General features: G+C 54.0%; 1 protein-coding gene across 6 annotated transcripts in view; it reads left to right on the forward strand.

The window, feature by feature from the left end:
• Positions 1-18,256, forward strand: part of KDM6B (lysine demethylase 6B) — a 90,419-nt gene that overhangs the window by 5,688 nt on the left and 66,475 nt on the right. The window contains exon 1 of one of the 6 annotated variants that reach the window (XM_039337955.1): positions 13,355-13,454. The exons of 4 other annotated variants lie outside the window; for them this stretch is intronic. The gene's annotated coding sequence lies outside the window, so the exon portion shown is untranslated. Of the gene's footprint in view, positions 1-13,354; positions 13,455-15,978; positions 16,235-18,256 lie in introns of those variants that run through there. One more of the 6 variants, XM_039337956.1, reaches the window with a different exon arrangement.

The following is an 18,256-nucleotide window of genomic DNA, read 5'->3' on the forward strand; positions in this document are numbered from 1 at the left end:
CTATAATCAATCTATCCTATCTATCAATCTATCAATCTATCAATCTATCTATCTATCTATCTCTATCAATCTATCTATCATCAATCTTTATGTATCTATGTATGTATATCATCTATCAACTATCATGTAATATCTATGTATCTATAATCAATCTATCCTATCTATCAATCTATCTATCTCTATCTATCTATCTATCTATCTATCTATCTATCTATCTATCTATCTATCTATCATTCCCTTTCTATCTCTCCATCTCTCTCTCTACATATCTATATATCTGTATCTGTATCTATATCTACATCTATCTATATCCATATATCTATATCTATATTTCTATCTATTTCTTTCTCTCTCCCTCTCTCTCCATCTGATTCCCTCTTTCTCTCTCCCTCTCCCTCTCTTTCTCCCTTTCTCTCTCCATCTCTTTCTCTCTCTCTCTCTTTCTCTCTCTCTTCTCAATCAATCATCTATCTATCTGAATTAACAGAATAATAGAGCTGGAAGGGACAGGCAGGAGACCCTGTTGTGCCATTTCAGACAAATGGCTGTCCAATCTCGTCTTTAAAACTTCCAGCGTTGAAGCACTGACAACTTTCTGGTGGCAAGCAGTTCCACTGTTCAATTGTTCTAACCGTCCGGAAACTATGAGCGTCGTCACGGTCACACGTTCAAAATTTGGAGGGGTGCTTGCGACGGGCATGTATTTATTCATGGTTGCCCCGTGCCAGAGTCACGTGATCGAGCTTCGGACAAGCAAAGTCCATTGGGGAAGGTTGATTTACTTGACAACCGTGTTACCAACCTCACAATGCAAGTGACTTACTTAACAACGGTGGCCGTCAAATGGGGCAAAACTCGCTTAACAACAGTCTGGCTTAGCTGTAGACATTCCAGACTCAAAACAGCCACAGTGTGAGCTGAGACTTAGAAAGTAGATTTCAGCTATGGTGGCTTGTACCCTTGAACCCATCTGGGTTCATAGAACAGCAACCGATCCAGGTTTGGGCGGGACGGCTTGCAAAAGATCTCTGTTTATTTTACAATCCAAGAAGTAGCTGAACTCCTGATCAGGTGAGACTCGTGTTAACCTGGATTGATGGACTCTGCCCCCCCTCCCCCGCCGCCATTGGGGGTTGATTGACAGAGGCCAGGTGAGCCGTTTCACCTGCCCTTTGAGTCTCGAATTAAATCAAGCCAGGTTTCCCAGCTCAATTCTGGATGTTTGCAAGTGGGATTTGGAAGAAATGTTTACTTGAAACTCTTTTGTGGTGATGTGGTGTGTGAACCTTGGCCCGCTGTGAGCGAGGACAAGGGTCTCGGTGTTTCTCAACCTCAGCCCCTTTAAGAGGGGTGGACTTCAACTCCCAGAATTCCCCAACCAGGAATCCCTGCACTCTTGTTGTTTTTTTTCTCCTATCCCTTAAAGCGGAGAGATTGCAGAGGAAGGGATTACAAGAGAGTATGCAGTCCAGAACCGGCGCACATATCAAAAGGAAGGCATGAGCATCAGGGAATTCTGGGAGTTGAAGTCCCCGAGCCTTAAAGTGGCTGAGGAATTCTGGGAGTTGAAGTCCCCGAGCCTTAAAGTGGCTGAGGAATTCTGGGAGTTGAAGTCCCCGAGCCTTAAAGTGGCTGAGGAATTCTGGGAGTTGAAGTCCCCGAGCCTTAAAGTGGCTGAGGAATTCTGGGAGTTGAAGTCCCCGAGCCTTAAAGTGGCTGAGGAATTCTGGGAGTTGAAGTTGAAGAGGTTGAGAAACACTGCCAGACAGTCGTGCCCAACAGGATCAAATTCCAGCCCAGGCAATCTCTCTCTCTCTCTCTTCTCTCTCTTTCACACACACATACACACACACACACACACACACACACACACACACACACACACACACACAAACCGCAGTTCTGGGGAAGGTTCCCAACTGCCTCCTCACCACATTGGAGGTGAATGTCGGAGTTGTTGGTTTCTGCACTCCCTTTGCAGGTGTGCAAAACAGGAAGCTGTTCACACCCCCCCCCTCAAAAAGAAGTGGGGGGCTTTCTCCCTTCCGGGGGTGCAATGTTAGGGGTCTAAGTAGGGGGAGTTTGAAGGGCCCCTCCCTCTGATGTTACTCGGTGGCTAAGGCAGGTTTCATTGTCCATAAGTGATTAACTTGCGTGCTTCAACTAGTCCTTGACTTACAATCATTTGTTTAGTGACGGTTTGACACTGAAAAAAACAGACTTATGACAGGTTCTTGCATTTAAGACCGTCGCAGCATCACCACGGCCATTGGGTCAAAACTCAGGCGCCTGTACGGGTGGTCCTCAACTTACGCCCGCCAACAAGCCCAGAATTTCACGTTGCTAAGTGAGCCGTACGTCAAGCGAGCTTCGCCCCGTTTTACGGCCTTTCTCGCGACACGGTTGTTAAGTGAATCCGGCTTGAACCCTCAATGAACTTTGCTCGTCACAAGGCCGCGAAAAAAGGGGGATCACGTGACGCACACACCCCTTCCCCAGGACGCTGCAACCGTCATAAACAAGAGTCGGTTGCCGAGCATCTGCATTCTGATCACGTGACCTGGGGATGCTGCGACGGTCGTTAAATGTGAAAAAAACGGTTCCGAGTCACATTTTTTTTCAGCGCCGTTGTCACTTTGAACGCTCACTAAATGAACCGTCATAAGTCAAGGACCCGCCTGTATTTATGACGGTGTCCCGGGATGAAATGATTGCTGTTTGCTACCGACCCGGTTGGCTTTCCGACGAGCGAAAATCAATAGGGGAAGCTGGATTCGCTTAAGGACTATGTGATTCGCTAAACAACGGCAGTGATTCGTTTAACGACCCTGGCCACACGGATCAAAAAAAAAAAAGGTCATAAAATCAGGCGCGATTCACTTATCCACCTTGGAAACCCTCGTAAATTGGCAATTCCCTGCCTGCCTTCCACCTCCTGGAGAAGTAAACCTGGGCGTTGTATCCCTCTCGGCGCTTAGTTCGAATCACACACACACACACACCGCTGTGTCTGTTACCTGAAATTGGCGAGGTCAAATGCACACCGTCTGCACGTTTTTTGAGTGCCGCGTTTTATATATATATATATATATTTATTTTGTTTTCTCCAGGAAAAACAATTGACGTCTTAGGCCTCAAATGATAGCCTGGGGGCAACGGGCAGTCTCAGCAGCGCCGTCTGGATCCTTTCCAGATCGGCTGGGATGATGGGACTCGGAGTCTGGCGTGGCTGGAGGGCACCCTCTTGGGGAAGGATAGGCCTTGTGTTCGCAGCCACCCGGCGAATTTGGCTCACGGGCCCTTTGTGCGTCTGTGCACTGAACACACACACACACACAGCCCAGGCGCAACCAGGCGTGCCTGGAGGTTGCTGGGGGCCTCCGTTTGTGCGGCGGGTGAATGATTAACCTGCGGATACCTTTGCTCTCACCTGAAGTCAGGTGTGCCCCCTCCTCCCTCGCTCTCCATCTGTCTGCCCTGCCCAATCTTTGCCAGGTTTTGTTCTTTGTGGTCTCCTTCCCACCCCTCCGCAACGGAGGGAGGGAGGCAACCACAGCGGCCCACGCAGACCTGCTCACTCACCCACGCCCTGCATGCACCTGGCAACCCCGGGCCCTGGCGCCGTTTTGCCAACCCGTCCCGCGCCAACGAGTTCGGGCCGTTGCTCCCCGTTGCGGGGGAGGGGAGGAAGGCCTGCCAGGCGGGGAGCGAGCCCGCCGCAACCTGTATTTCCAGCTCCTGGGTGTTGCATCAAGTGGAAGGGAGTTCCGCAGGCGAACTGGCGTGCCAGCCCCAACCAACGCTCAGCTGCGGCGTGGGCAGGCGGGTTCAGCCGTTGGAAGGGGAGACGTTTGCCGGCAGGACGGACAGACGGAAGGCCGGAGGGGGCTTCCAGGTTGCCGACCCACTCTGGTTGCCTCTCCAATCCGAGCAATTGAGCTCTGCTCTGGAGATGGGTACACACACACACACACACACACACACACAAACGTATACAATTGCATTTCTCTGCCCGCTTGGAGCATGTGCACACACACACACACACACACACACACACGTACATAATTGCATTTCTCTGCCTGCTTGGAGCATGTGCACGCACACACACACACACACATGTACACAATTGCATTTCTCTGTCCTCTTGGAGCATGTGAACACACACACACAAACACGCACACAAGTACACAATTGCATTTCTCTGCCCGCTTGGAGCATGTGTGCGCACATACAAACACGCACACATGTACATAATTGCATTTCTCTGCCTGCTTGGAGCATGTGTGCGCACACACAAACACGCACACATCTACACAATTGCATTTCTCTGCCGGCTTGGAGCATGTGTGCGCACACACAAAAACGCACACATGTACACAATTGCATTTCTCTGCCCGCTTGGAGCATGCGAACACACACACACACACACTACATAATTGCATTTCTCTGCCTGCTTGGAGCATGTGTGCGCATACACAAACACGCACACATGTACACAATTGCACTTCTCTGCCTGCTTGGATCATGTGAACACACACACACAGACACACACACACAAGTACACAATTGCATTTCTCTGCCTGTTTGGAGCATGTGTGCGCACACACACACACACACACACATACACGTACACAATTGCATTTCTCTGCCCGCTTGGGGCACGTGCCTCTGAGCTCGTGCAGAGTGCGTTTCCTTCCGGCTCGGCTCACCGGGTTCTGGCAAGCTTGGAGAGGAAGTGGCGATGCGCTTTGTGCTTCCTCCTGGCACACTCTGGCTTTTGCACACACGCGGGGTGGGGGTGGGAGGTGCACACTCACAAGGAGGGGGGGGGAGGAAGGAGGGAGGGGGGGAGGTCGGGCCTGCTCAGCTGCTGCTGCTGTGCTTGCCTTGTTGCCATGGCAACAGCGGCAGGCCCGGTTTGCCCTCATCCCCAGCTGCCCTATGAAACTTTTCAGACGAGGATGACGTCACCCGCCCGGCAGCCAATGGCCTGGCGGCGACGGCTTTGTTGCTAGAGCGATGGGGGGAGGAGGGGGGGGCTTGGCAACAGCTGCTCAGGTCGGCACGTGCAGGCACGCACATCCACAGGGCACGCCCGGACACGCTCCCGCACACATGGAACACGCCTGCACATGCTAGCCGGGGAGGGGGTGATTGGGGAGCCAGGGGCAGGCTCTGCCCCCTATCTCCCCTGGCCCCAGAGCTTGGGCTGCTCTACCTGTGCGGTGGTGGCCTAACCTCCCAAGCTATTGCCCTGGATTACAGTGCCCATCCTCCCCGGCCCCAGAGCTGGGGGTTTTAGTTAGACAGCTTGGGCTGCTCTTCCTGTGAGGTCACGGCCTAACCTGGTTCCCCCCCTCCTCTTTTTTGCACGCCTCCAAGATATTCGAGGCTGCCTGGGGGGTGTGGACTATGGGGTCCATCCTCCCCAGCTGCCTAGCTGGGGGTGGGAGTTAATGAAAGGCAGGCCGTGCTCCCCCCCCCATCTTCAAGTTGCAAGCTTGAGAAATCTGGGAATTTGGGGGATCACCCTGGGGGTCTCAGCCAACGATCCCAAGAAGACGGAGACCCCCAGAGGGGGTGTCTGTATGAGTAAACGCCCCCTCCCCTTTTTTTCCTTTTTAGGGCCCCCCCACTTGTCCCCCCCAGACCAGGAACTCACTCCTCGGCCATCCAGCCACGGTGAGTGCAGCGTTGCCCCCTTCCCCATCATGTGTCCGAGCAGTTTCCCAGAATCCTCTGTCTTGAGGGTGGGGAGGACTACAATTCCCATCAGCCACCAGGTACCACTTGGGGGCCTCGAGGTGAGGAGGAAATCTAATTCGCCCGATTTAAAATGTTTTAAAAAACAAAAACAAAAAACCATGCAGTCCTGGACTTACGACCACAATCGAAAGTGGAATTTTGGACGTAAGTTGAGGCACTGTGTAAATAAATAGACCTGGTTTGATTCGCTTTCCCGAATGGGCATTTTTTGGGCTTAACTAGTCATAAGCTGAGGACTACCTGTACATAGGTATAGTAACAATAATAATAATAATAGTAATAATAGTCATAATAATAACCATCAGCGCCAGTCAATTTGAATTTTAGTTGACTGAGGTTCATGTCTAATGAATAAATAATAATAATAATAATAACAACTATCAACGCCAATCAATTTGAAAGTTCAGTTGACTGTTCATGTCTAATGAATAATAATAATAATAATAATAACCATCAGCGCCAGTCAATTTGAATGTTCAGTTGACTGAGGTTCATGTCTAATGAATAAATAATAATAATAATAATAATAACAACAACAACTATCAACGCCAACTTAATGGCAGCGTTCGCTTTACGACCGCTGTGAAAAAGGTCGTAAAATCGGGCTGGTCATGTCAATGACCCAATTTACAACCATGGTAGTCAGGCTCCATTCTAGTCGTTAAGTCGAGGACTCCCTAGAATTACAGCAAGTGAGGACCAGGACGTCAAGAAGGGTGTCCTGGAAGAAAAGCACTTGCTGTAGTGGGGTGCGGGGAGGGGGGCACCCTGGGGGAGCAGCAGGAGGTTGGCGGGTCCCCTTGCAGTCATTAAGTGAGTTTTGCCCCATTTTACGACCTTTCCCGCTGCATTTGTTAAGCGAATCGCTGCAATTCTTAAATGAGTCACACGGTCGTTAAACGAGTGTGCCTTCCCCCCATTGGTCAGAAAGCAAAGGGGAAACCTCATAACCCCGGGACGCCGCGACCGTCATAAATACAAATCCGTGACCCAGCGTCCAAATTTTGATGCTGTGACGGTCGCTAAGTGTGAAAAACAGCTTGCTTTGAGTGCTGTTGCAACTTGGGACGGTCATTAACGAACGCTCGTTAAGTTGGAGGACTTCCTGTATGGGGGGAGGGAAGACTGAAGGCCTTTCCTGGCAAATTTGGGGGGGGTCTCCCCTCCTGCCCCCTTGCCTCCCTGGGGGGGGTGAAGAGTCCAGCTTGGAAGGGGGAGGAAGGAGCCCCTCCCCTCCCCTTAGGAGATTTTGCAAAAGGGATCCACCAATTCCAGAGTTGCTGCTGGGATCTTTGGCTGGGGGGGGGGATGTGTGGGTGGGTGGGGGGTGTGAGTCAAAGGGGGAGGGGTCTCTGGGTCCCCCAGGCCTGTTTCTATCACCCCCCCTCCTCCTCCTCCGCCCCCCCCTTGCGTTCGCTCTGCAAGCAGCTTACATAATGGCTGCTGTTCCGGCTGTCCTGATTTGAACTTTCTCCTCTCTGGAATTGGCAAAGCAGAAGGAGAAAGAGGGAGGGAGGGAGGGGGAATTGCGTGGGGCTGCGGATCTGTTTCCCCCCCCTGCTGCCCCCCACCCTCAGAGAGACGAAGAGGAGGAGGAAGATCCGGTTGGGAAGCCAGGAATGTGGGTATGTGGGTCAGATTTTACGGCTTTGCTGCAGCGCAGACATTGGCACTCCGGGGAGGAGCTGCAAAATGCGTGTTCCTTTTTTTTGGGGGGGGGGAGACTTGGGAATCTCTCCCCCCCCTTTCAATCTTCCTTGGCCTCTTATCTCCAAGGGGGGGGGGTCTCAGCCCCAGCTAAGAGACCCGAACAGAGGCAGGAGACCCCAAATCTCTTTTTGCCTCTTCTCTCCCTCCTCCCACCAGCTGCGTGCTGCCTCTAAAGAAAGATGGGGGGGGGAGGGTCCTCGGCTTAGGACCCCGATTTCTGTTGTTAAGCGAGACGTCGGCTCGGGGAGCCTTGCCGCCCGCTTTACGACCTTCTCCCGGCCGTCGTTCGGTTGCTAAGCGGACCCGGCTTTCCCCCCACCCCCACCCGAGGACTTTGCCGGGCCGGATGGCTGCGGAAAGGGGACGCCGCGACCGTCGCAAATAGGAACCGGTTGCCAGGCGTGCAAGTTGCGATCACGCGAGATCGCGGGGAAGGCGGGAGTGAGGAACGGGTCACAAAGTCGCTTCCCCCCCTCCCCAGGGCCCTGGTGTTAGTCACTAAGCGAACCGACGGTCACTAAGCGAACCGCGACCAGTCCAGGACTAAGCTGTAAGAAAATAGAAGAAGTAAATTTTAGAAAAAGGGTCCCGGGTCACAGGCATCCTTCCTGCCTCTTGCCCCCACCCCAAATACAGTGGGGAGGGGTCTGGGAAGCTGGTCAGGATTTTTTTGGGGGGGGGGTGCAAGACTTTTACAGAAACAGGAAGCAGCAAATAAGAGGGAGACAAAGGGGGAGGAGGGGGGTGTGAAAGAGAGAGGGGGGCGGGAGAGAGAGGGAGGGAGAGAGAGGGAGAGAGGGAGAGGGGGGAGACGGAGGGAGAGAGGGAGACGGGGAGAGAGGCAGAGAGGGAGAGAGGCAGAGGGAGAGAGAGGGAGGAGAGAGGGAGACAGGGAAAGGGAGAGAGGGAGGAGAGAGGGAGAGGAAGAGAGGGAGAGAGGGAGAAAGAGGGGGAGAGAGGCAGAGAGGGAGAGAGGCAGAGGGAGAGGGAGGGAGGAGAGAGGGAGACAGAGGGAGACAGGGAAAGGGAGAGAGGGAGGAGAGAGGGCGAGGAAGAGAGGGAGGGAGAGAGGGAGAAAGAGGGGGAGAGAGGCAGAGGGAGAGGGAGGAGAGGCAGAGGGAGACAGAGAGAAAGGGAGAGAGGGAGGAGAGAGGGAGAGGAAGAGAGGGAGGGAGAGAGGGAGAAAGAGGGGGAGAGAGGCAGAGGGAGAGAGAGGGAGGAGAGGCAGAGGGAGACAGAGGGAAAGGGAGAGAGGGAGGAGAGAGGGAGAGGAAGAGAGGGAGGGAGAGAGGGAGAAGGGGAGAGAGGCAAAGAGGGAGAGAGAGGCAGAGGGAGAGAGAGGGAGGAGAGAGGGAGACAGGGAAAGGGAGAGAGGGAGGAGAGAGGGAGAGGAAGAGAGGGAGAGGGAGAGAGGCAGAGGGAGAGAGAGGGAAAGGGAGAGAGAGAAGGAGGGAGGAGAGAGAGAGAGAGAGAGAGGGAGGGGCCGGGTCTCCATTTCGCCCCCCCCCCACTCCCTGCGGCATCTGTTCCTCTCCCCGTGCTGTGTGGTCAGAGGTGGGGTGAAAGGTCACGGGGAGGGGGAATTACATGGCCTCGGCACGTGCCCAGTTGCTGGTTAACCTGGGGAGGACTCTCCCCCCCCCACTCTCTCTCTCCCCATTCAAGCCCCAGCTATAAATATGCACCCCGGTGCCCCCTGGGACAGAAGTGGGGAGGGGGACAGCCGTGCCAGTGGGTTCCCCACCCTGCAAGTGGGAGTGGGCTCACCTCCCTGCTTGCCAGCTGATGGGGGAAGCCCCCTTCTTCCCCACCCACCCTGCTCCAGGATTGGTGCTCTGGAAGGGGGGGGGAGAGGAAGGAGGAAGAGGGGGGCTCTCCAGTGCACGCACTGCGTAAGCACACGCACTCATGCCCCTTCCCTCCTCTCCCTTGCTACTCTCCACAAGCAGACTCAGTTCCCTTTATGGAGAATTGGGGGGGGGGGCTTGACAAAGTTGCGCATCCGGACCCCCTCCCCTTTGCCAGTTTCTTCTGCTCACCCCCCCATTGGGGAAAGCAGCCCCCCTCCCCCAACTCTGAAGATTGGGGAGGGGGGGGCTCGGCTGTTTTACTTCCCAGAAATGAACCGGATCGATGTGGGTGGGAGAGTTCGAACTCGGAGCCGGTCCTGAGACCGGCTGGCGTGTCTTCCTTTTTGGCCCGCTAATGTGTGGGGGGGAGGGGCCTGGCCCCACCCCACACAGATGCCATCTGTGGCTGGGTCCTCGGCTTACGACCCCAAGGGAGCCCGAACGTTCTGTCGTTAAGCGAGACGTTTGATAAGGGAGTTGTTGTTAAGTGAATTGTGGCAGTTGATAACTTGGCAACCCCAGCCGTTAAGTGAATCGTGCTCCCCCCCATTGAACTTTGTTCGCCCGCAGGTGGCAAAAGGGAATCGCGTGACCCCTCCCCGGGAGACCGCGACCGTCATATATACGAGTCGGTGGCCGAGAGTCTGAATTTTGATCCCCCCCCCTGATCGGGGGGATGGTACAAAGGCCGTCGCTGTGAAAAAAAAAAACGGTCCCAAGTCAGACTTTTCACTGCCGTTGTCATTTTGAACGGTCACTAAGCGGACCGTCGTAAGTCGAGTCGGACGTAAGTGGACGCGAGGAGGAATTCTCGGGAGTTGTCTCGTTCCTTCCGCCTGGCAGGGCGGAATTCCTCCCTGCGAGGTGGGCTCGCCCTCTTAAGAATGAAAGCGGGAGGGGAAAAAACAGGATTTGATTTGTGGATAGGGGGGCGGGAGTTGGAAGGGACCACCAGAGGTCTTCTAGTCCAACCCCCTGCTAGAAGGGGGGCCCCACTTGTAAGTCTGTAAGGGGTGCCACGCCAGCCTCATGGAAGGTCCTGGCATCGGGGAGCAGACGTCGTCCAGGTCAGGTCTCTTGAACCCCCTCAACCTGGCTGAGGAATTCTGGGAGTTGAAATCCACAAGTCACAAAAGGGCCGAGTTGGAAGACTCCTGCTTGTGGACTTCAACTCCCAGAATTCCTCAGCCAGCGGGAGGGAACTATGGCTCTTTTATGACTGGTGGACTTCAACTCCCAGAATTCCTCAGCCAGCGTGAGGGAACTATGACCCCTTTATGACTTGTGGACTTCAACTCCCAGAATTCCTCAGCCAGGCACGCCAACTGAGGAATTCTGGAAGTTGAAGTCCACAAGTCATCCAAGGGCCAAGTTTGAAGACCCCGTCATACATTAAAAAAACGCAAGCACAGCAAGCCTGCAATAGACGGGCTGCTTGTTTTGAAGGGCGTTGCGCCCTGGTGCCCGCTTTCTTACAGAATAACGGAAGGGACCTCAGAGGTCTTCTAGTCCAACCCCCTGCTGGAGCAGGTGAGCCTGTGCTATTCTTAACCATCTTGATGGAACCCTCAGGTCCCAATGAAAGAGAAACGGCTTCTGGTGAATTCTGGGAGTTGAAGTCCCCAAGCCTTAAAGTGGCTGAGGAATTCTGGGAGGTGGTCCATCAGTCTTAAAGTGACTGAGGAATTCTGGGAGTTGAAGTCCCCAATCTGGAGTTGAAGTCCCCAAGCCTTAAAGTGGCTAGGGAATTATGGGAGTTGAAGTCCCCAAGCCTTAAAGTGGCTAGAGGATTCTGGGAGTTGAAGTCTCCAAGCCTTAAAGTGGCTAGGGAATTCTGGGAGTTGAAGTCCACCAGTCGTAAAGTGACTGAGGAATTCTGGGAGTTGAAGTCTCCAAGCCTTAAAGTGGCTAGGGAATTCTGGGAGTTGAAGTCTCCAAGCCTTAAAGTGGCTAGGGAATTCTGGGAGTTGAAGTCCGCAAGCCTTAAAGTGGCTAGGGAATTCTGGGAGTTGAAGTCTCCAAGCCTTAAAGTGGCTGAGGAATTCTGGGAGTTGAAGTCCCCAATCTGGGAGTTGAAGTCCCCAAGCCTTAAAGTGGCTGAGGAATTCTGGGAGTTGAAGTCCGCAAGCCTTAAAGTGGCTAGGGAATTCTGGGAGTTGAAGTCTCCAAGCCTTAAAGTGGCTGAGGAATTCTGGGAGTTGAAGTCCCCAATCTGGGAGTTGAAGTCCACCAATCTTAAAACGTGCCAAATTTGGTTTGGAATATAGGATAACAGGGTTGCAAGGGTCCTTGGAGGTCATCTAGTCCACCCTCAGCTTGAGCAGGACAGAGGCCCATATCTGGAACGGTCCGGGCTGTTCTGGGGGGGGGTCTTTTTAAAACAATACGAACATTGAAGCGTAGAGGGGGGGAGGGTGTTGGATGGCTCTTGGCCATCTCAAAAGGGGGGTCAGGGAAGGGAGAGCCCCAGGAAGGCCACCCCCCCGGGACAGGGGTTCAAGAAGATGCAGGAAAGGGGCCGTTGGGAAGCACCCTCTGCCATTCCAGGCACTGCCCGGGTCCTGGGGGGGGGAAGGGGGCCCCAATGGGTAGAGCAGGGCTGCAGACAGGCAGCATCCCCCTGCTTCCTTCCAGCGCTAGGATGCCCACCCCCACACTCGCCCTGCCATTGGTGCCCACCCCCAGCCCCCACTTCCGGTTTTCAGGAAATTGACTTTTGCAGAGTCTCTCTTCCTCCTCCTCCTTCTCTCTGAACCTAGCCAAGCACAGGGCCCTTCCTTCCTTCTTCCCTTTCTCTCACTGCTTCCCTTTCTCTTCTTCCTCCCTCCCTCCCTATTTCCTCCCTCCCGTTTCTCTCCTTCCTTCCTTTCCTTCCTATTTCCTCCCTCCCATTTCTCTCCTTCCTTCCTCTCTATTTCTTCCATTTCTCTCCTTCCTTCCTCCCTCCCTCCCTACTTCCTCCCTCCCATTTCTCTCCTTCCTTCCTTCTTTCCTTCCTCCCTATTTCCTCCCTCCCATTTCTCTCCTTCCTTCCTTCCTTCCTCCCTCCCTCCCTCCCTATTTCTTCCATTTCTCCCTTCTTTCCTTTCCCTTTCTCCCTCCCTATTTCTTCCCTCCCATTTCTCTCCTTCCTTCCTTCCTTCCTTCCTTCCTTCTTTCCTTTCCTTCCTTTCTCCCTATTTCTTCCCTCCCATTTCTTTCCCTTCCTTCCTTCTTCCTTCGTTCCTTCCTTCCTTCCTTGCCTTTCCTTCCTTCCTCCCTATTTCTTCCCTCTCATTTCTCTCCTTCCTTCCTTCTTTCCTTCCTTCCTTCCTTCCTCCCTATTTCTTCCCTCCCTTCCTTCCTCCCTCCCTTACTTTCCTTCCCTCTCCTCCCTCCCTCCTTCCCTTCCTCTCCTTCCTTCCTTCCTTCCTTCCTTCCTCTCCTGCCCGGGCTGGCTGAGCCTCGGCGGCTTCTCCTCCTCCTCCTCCTGCTCCTCCGCCAGCGGGCTCTCCAGCACATGTGAGCGGGCGAGCGAGCGCGCTGGGAACATGGAAGCGGGGCCGCCTTGTGCCGGAAAGGGAGGGGGCGGAGGAGGATATGTCTGGGCTGGGGAAGGGGGGGCAGGGAGGGGAGGGCGGGGGAGGGGGCTGGGCACGGAACACAACCCTCATTTCTTTGTTTGAGTAGAGCGGGCGGGCGGGGGGGGGCGCAGCCGAGCCAGCCAGCCAGCCGCCGAGCGAGCCAGCGAGCGAGCGAGCCGAGCCGAGCGAGAGACTCAGCGGAGGGGATCGCGCTGCCAGAGAGAGCCCAGCTCCGGGCTGGATTTATCCCGCTTGAGCACCCGCTCCGCTCCCCGGCCCCCCCCTTTTTTTTCATTCTTTCTTCTTTGGGGGCTTTTTTGCGGGGGGGGCTCCTTTCTTTTCTTCCGGCCCTTCCGATTTTTTTTTTCGTCTTCGTTCGAGGAGGAGGAGGAGGAGGAGGAAGGGGGGGCTTTGGAAAATTTACAGCTTTTTTTTTTCCCCTTCCTCCTTTTTTTCCCCCCTCCCTCCCTCCCTCCCTCCCGGCCAGCCAGCCAGCCAGCCAGGCAAGAGGGGAGACCCCCGGCTGCAAAGCTCCCCCTCCTCAAAAAAAAAAATCTTTCTGCAGGTAATGTTGCGTCTCTCTCTTTCTCTTCCTCTCTTTCTCTTTCCGCACCCCTCTTTTTCTCCCCTCCGCTGTCTGTCTGGCTCTCCCCCCCCTCCTTCTCTCTCTTTTCTCTTTCTCTCTTTTTTTCTCTCTCTTTTTCTCTCCAGCTCGGGCAAGCAGCTTTGGGGAACGGGTGTGTGTGTGGGGGTGGACGCTGGACTGAACCGACCTTGCTTGCTGTGCGGGTCTGGGGGTCTCGGGCAAGGGGAGGCGAGGGGGTCTGCCTGGGGCTGGGGGCTAGCCGCGTGTGTTTGTGTGTGCGTGTGTGTGCATGCGTGCGTGCGCGCCGAGGGCTTCCCTGGCTGCTTTGGGTGGCTTTGTTATCGGGTGGGAAGTAAAGTGAAGAAGGGACGGGGGGGGGGTGGAGGAAGCCCCCCGTCTGGCACAGGCCTGGCCTGCCTCCCCTCCCTCCTCCGGGTGGGTAGGCTGGCTGGCTGGCTGCTGCCTGCCTCGGTGGCACCCCCCCCCATGCCCCCTGGATGAAGCAGGGACCAGAGGCCTGCCCTCAAATGGGGTGCTCGGCCCTTCCGGGCGGGGACGGGGGGGGGGGAGGACAGAATTTGCACCTGGCACTCCTCAGAGTTGCTCCTATCCCGAGATGGCTCCCATCGGAGGATTCCCAGGTGGGGGGGAAGTTGCCCGTGGGTCTCTCTCAGAGCCCCTTCTGTTTTGGACATTTGGCATCCCGGTGGGGTCCCGGGCAAGGCGTCTCCACGGCAACAAATCACGATCGGCCTAGAGGTCTCGGGTTCGAGGACCGTTGACAGCCCTCCCCCCCCCCTGCAAGCAGCTGTCTGGGATGCTCAGCAGCTCAGCCGGGGTGCTCTGGAGACAAAGTGGGGGACCCGGCAAATTAGGAATCCGGCAAACTAAGGATCCCAGCCAACCAGGGATCCAGCAAACTGGGGACCGGGCAAATTAGGAATCCGGCAAACTAGGGATCCAGCCGACTAGGGACCCAGCAAACCAGGGATCCAGCAAACTGGGGACCGGGCAAATTAGGAATCCGGCAAACTAGGGATCCAGCCGACTAGGGACCCAGCAAACCAGGGATCCAGCAAACTAGGGACCCGGCAAATTAGGAATCCGGCAGACTAGGGATCCAGCCAACTAGGGACCCAGCAAACTGGGGACCCGGCAAATTAGGAATCTGGCAAACTAGGGATCCAGCCAACTAGGGATCCAGCAAACTAGGAACCCGGCAAATTAGGAATCTAGCAGACTAGGGATCCAGCCAACTAGGGACCCGGCAACCTAGAGATTGGGGTTGAAAGGTCAGATTTGGGGGAGCCCCTTCCTGGTTTAGGGTTAGTGTAAATCCGGTGGAAGTGGCTAGCTAGCTGAAACGGTTCCTTAACTGCTCCAATGGATCTAGTTAGTCCCTTTGGGAGCCCAGCTCTGAATGGAGGGTCGGGTATGAAACGGATCCACCCCCCCCCTTTTTTTTTTTTTTTTTTTTTGGTGCCGGCTGATTTTCATTCTTTTCTCCAGCTGGGATCAGACGGGCGGAGTGTGTGTGTCGGGCTGGAAAAGCCACACTTGGGTTGTGCAACTTCCAACTTTTGCGGGCGCTCGGGACGTGTTCAGAGAGGGACCCAGATTCTTCCTGCCCCCCCCCCAAACAACAACAACAACAATCTGCTGCCTTTTTCTTTTTTCTTTTTCTCTTTTGGGAAAATCGGAGGAGAGGAAGCGGGTCGGAGAGCCCTATTGGGGGGGACCCCCGGGGGGGGTGGCCCTATTCACGTTTGGGGGATCTGAGTTGTGTGGCTTTTGGGGAGGGGGGGGTTGTGTCTAGTCAGCAGGCGGAGGGGATGGCGTAATGAAGTTTGGGGTGCGAAAAAAGTTTTGTGTGGGGTTCTAACTGGCCCAGAAACCCATTGGTCGTACTGGGAGTAACTGGAGACAGCTTGGGGGGGGGGAAATCAGACTTTTATTGTATGGTCAGTAGGATCTGGAACTGGATTAGATACTCCCTGGAGTATGGGACAGTGATGGATGGCAGGGGAGACACTACGGAGGCCGTCGAAGTTGGGGTGAACTCAGCTGCGGGTGCGGAGGGCGGGGAGGAGAAAAAAAGGGGTCTGTTTACAATTAAATGGGGAGGGGGGCTGCCTTGAGCTCCCTCGCTCAGCCAGCTTTGACTTTCCAGCGTCTGAGGGCGGAGGGTTGCGGGTGGCTGACCGCCAGAGGGAGGAGCCCCCCCCTGCAGAAAACCCATGCCAAGCGGAAAAAAGACACAAGGGCTGTTTTGTGAAGGGCAGAATTGGGGGGGGGGGTGAGTTTGAGGTGGAACTTGGGGGGGGGAGTGAGTTAAAAGAAGTCTGTGAAAATGAAAGGGGGGGGGTTGAACAAGGCATTGTCTTGGTGGCTGAGTCGGTTTTCCCCACACAAAGGCAGGGGAGTGCTCCTGAGCGTGTACAGAGTGGATTTTTTTGGGGGGGGGTTGTTTTTTTGTTTTGTTTTGTCGGACCAGGCTGGTTGAGGTCAAGACGGAGAAAGCTGTGCCTGGAGGTTGAGTGGCAGATGGTGGAGCTGCTGCTGGTGGTGGTGGTAGTGGGGGGCTCTGTGTCCCCTCGATCCAGGCGTAAAGGGGTGCCTGGCCCTTTAAGAGTGCCCAGGTGAGACCGGCAGGGTGTGTGCAGCCAGGCAAGGAAGGTGGCACCAACCGGTCGGGCAGGCAGCCGACGATCCTCGCAAGCGCGGCGCTGAGGACGGGACAAGCAGACGGGCCGGGCCAGGTGAGGCCTCTGGGCCAAGCTTTGTTCCGGGGTGTGTGTGTCTTTTTGGGGGGGGTCTTTCTGCTAATGCCAGGCGCAATTGGAGTGTGTGTGCAGTGCTTTTAAATCAATGTTGTGTGTGTGAGAGAGCGTGGGAGAATGGGGTCCCCTTGCCTAGCTAAGAAACGGGGGGCAGGCAGAAATGGGCAGCTGCTGAGCTGGCAGGGGAGGGGGTCTCTCCTTCCCATTCCCCCCCCCAAAGTCCCTGGAAAGGCTTCTGGACCAGATAAGTTAATCCCACGGGGGATACATCTGCTCACTTTCTGATGCTGCTGCCCCAGGAATATTTGGGGGGGGGAGGAGGCACCATGTGCCACGGGTGGGGGGGTCACCTGAGGTCATCAGGACAGTTCTCTGAGGATGAATGAGATATTTGTGTTCCCCCCCCTAGAAATTTCCTCCCAACTCGGATCACGTGGGAACCCAAGTCGCAGTGGGAAGAGACCTGGGTTCTCCACCTGCACCCCCTTTTCATGTGGCGGGACGTGGCTCGGTGCCACGGGTTCCCTTGGGGAGAAGAGACCCAGGTGGGGGGGGCTCCCAAGTCAGGACACCCCCTGATTCACAACCACGAAGCAGGGTACCCCCACGGAGGCCCCAAGCGGGCACTACCCATCCCATCCCGCACCCCAGCTGCCGTCCCCATTCTTCCGATTTCCGGGTCATTTGCATGTTCCCCAGTCTGGGAAAGTTGGAAGGAGACCCGGTTGTGTAATCTTTGCACATTTGGGAAGCACCTTCACAATCTTTGCTCAGCTGAGTGGTGTGGCGTTCCCTCCCGGCTGAGTTTGGGCTCGGCTTTTCCGTTGTGGGGAAACCATCCCAGAGGGCTTTGGTGGGGTGCCGTGTTTGTGTATGTGTGTGTGTGTCTCTGTGTGTGTTAAGAGTAACACCCACTCAATCCATTGGAACGGATTTTTTTTTTAGACAGACGAGCCCTGGGAGCGTTTTCAAAGCGGATTTATATGTGTGTGTGTGTGTGTGTGTATACATATATAGTGTGTGTGTGTGTGTGTGTCTGTGTATATATACACACACACTTATATGTGTGTGTGTGTGTGTGTATATATATAAATGTGTGTCTGTGTGTGTGTATATATATACATATATAGTGTGTGTATATGTATACATATATATATATACATATACACACACTTATGTGTGTATGTATATATGTGTGCCTGTCTCTCTCTGTGTGTATATATATATATATATATACGTGTAAATATATACATATATGTATATATATACATATATGCACACACACTTATATGTGCATATATATGGGTGTATATATACATATCTATACACTTATATGTCTGTGTGTGTATATATGTGTGTGTCTGTGCGTGTATATATGTGTATGTATACATATATATACATGTATACACACACTTATGTGCGTGTGTGTGTATATATGTGTGTGTGTATATACATATATGTTCATATATATATATATATATACATATATACACACACTCATATGTTCGTGTGTGTATATGTGTGTGTGTGTGTATATACATATATACACACATGTGTGTGTGTATATGTGTGTGTATATATATATATGTGTGTGTGTGTGTGTGTATGTATGTATATATGTGTACACACACACACACAAGTTACGTCGATGTGTGTGAAATGTAGGCGTTTTATAGAACGCCAACAATGGGCGTTCGCACATTTCCTAGGTGCTCTGTGTGATGCCAAAAGTAAAGTCAAAATGGTCCTTGACTTACAGCCACCAGGGACCTCCAGATTTCTGTTGCAAACCAAGATATTTGTCAAGGGAGCTTTGCCCCATTTTACGACCTTGCCCGCCCCGGTTGTTCAGTGAATCGCTGCGGCTGTTAAGCGAGTCACACGGCGAGTAAGTAAACCCGGCTTCCCCCAGGGCGTTTCCTTTGTTGGAAGGTCGCAAAAGCGGATTGCATGGTGCCGCACCGCGATGCTGCAGCCGTCGTAACTACGAATCAGTCGCCA

Source organism: Crotalus tigris, unplaced genomic scaffold, assembly GCF_016545835.1.
Source record: "Crotalus tigris isolate CLP2741 ecotype Arizona unplaced genomic scaffold, ASM1654583v1 scf7180000017690.20705106771:4171800, whole genome shotgun sequence".
NCBI classification, from domain to species: Eukaryota; Metazoa; Chordata; class Lepidosauria; order Squamata; family Viperidae; genus Crotalus; species Crotalus tigris.